Below are 1,561 nucleotides of genomic sequence, written 5' to 3'. Positions count from 1 at the left end.
GGTGAGTCAGGCTGGGGTGGCGCTGAAGACACACAGGGAGGCGACAGGCCCTGGCTCACGCCGCCCCCTCCCCAGGCCTCTGGCCGCCCTCACACTGCAGGGGCCGCCTCCAGTGTGTGCTGAGGGGGAGGGCGAAGGCCCCGCCCAGCCGTACAAGTCACCCCCAGAGGGTGCTGGGAGGCAGCTGGTCCCGGACGGACGGGGCGGACAGGCACCTCACACCCTGTCCCTCATCCGGCTCAGCGCTGGCGCTCCAGGGGCCGAGCATCACCGAGGGGCTGGGTGAGGAGCTCCCCGAGGCCTCCAGGGGCAGCTGGGCTCCCTCAGTTTGAACGAGACCCAGTGCCCAGGCTCAGGGGTCGGGGAGGGGGGCAGACAGCTGGGCGGCTCCACGCTGTCCTCACATGAGAAGGACCCGTGTCGCCCGGCCGGCGTGGCTCAGGGGTTGAGCGTCGACCTATGAACCAAGAGGTCGAGGTTCGATTGCTGGTCGGGGCACAGGTCTGGGTCGTGGGCTCGATCCCCACTGGGGGCGTGCAGGAGGCAGCCGATGGATGAGTCTCTCTCATCACTGATGTTTTTCTCTCTCTCTCCTTTCCTCTCTGAAACGGAAACAAATAAATACGAGAAGGGCCCGTGCCTGTCCCAGCTCTGCCCTCCCCTCTCTGAGCCGCACAGGCCCTGCTTCTGCGAGCGGAAGGGTGGTGTGCACTGGCCCCCATGCAGGCAGCGGCGGCCGTGGGCTCACCTGGCCCACGGGGCGTGCTCAGCGAGGGACAGCGATTGCTGTCACCTGGGCGCGTGGGGCTGGCTGTTCTCTGGGGAGACGGTGCCCAGGCAGCAAAATTGTGAGCTGCAGGGGTGACCCCCAGAAAGGGCCCCACCTGGACCCCTGACTGCTCCCCCCCCTCCTGCACAGAGCGAGTGACGGAAGGAGCGCCCCCGGGCGGGCATGGGAGTGGCCATGAGGGAGGGAGGGAGGTTTCTAGCACAGCTCTGGCCCGGCCTGGGCAGGTGAGCTGCTGGGGCTGGTCTCCCGTCCCTGGCCCTCCCTCCTCCCTCCCCCCCCCCATTGTACCAGAGGTGCCCGGTCAGTGTTGGCGTTGGCGTGTGTGTGCGTGACATGAGGGTGTTTGGGAGCGTTTGCCAGGGATGCGTGTGCACACTGTACCCCAACGCCTGTGTTAAACGGACATGTGGAGGGGTCCCGGAGCCTGGCATGTGTGTGAGCAGATGTTTGCCTGTGCCCTGGGTGTGCCAAGCAGTGTGTGGCGCATGCGTGTGTGTGTCTGCGGTGTGGCATGGGGGCAGGTGGTGTGAGTGTGCAATGAGTGTGCCCTGCGAGGTGAGCTGGTGAGAGTCCCTGCCCCCTGCAGACATGGGTGTGTAGGAGGCAGGGTCCAGAGGCGGCCCTGCTCTTACATAAAGGGCTGCAATGCGGCGATCCCGTGGCCTCACACACACACACACACACACACACCAAATGCCTGTCACACGGCTGCACACGCTGCTGGTCAGGGCCTGGAGCCCTGCTGAGGGGTCACTGGCCACGGTGGCAGGT

The sequence above is a fragment of the Myotis davidii genome, unplaced genomic scaffold (genome assembly GCF_000327345.1).
Source record: "Myotis davidii unplaced genomic scaffold, ASM32734v1 scaffold609, whole genome shotgun sequence".
In the NCBI taxonomy this organism is placed as follows: Eukaryota; Metazoa; Chordata; class Mammalia; order Chiroptera; family Vespertilionidae; genus Myotis; species Myotis davidii.
This window is presented reverse-complemented; position numbering follows the sequence as displayed.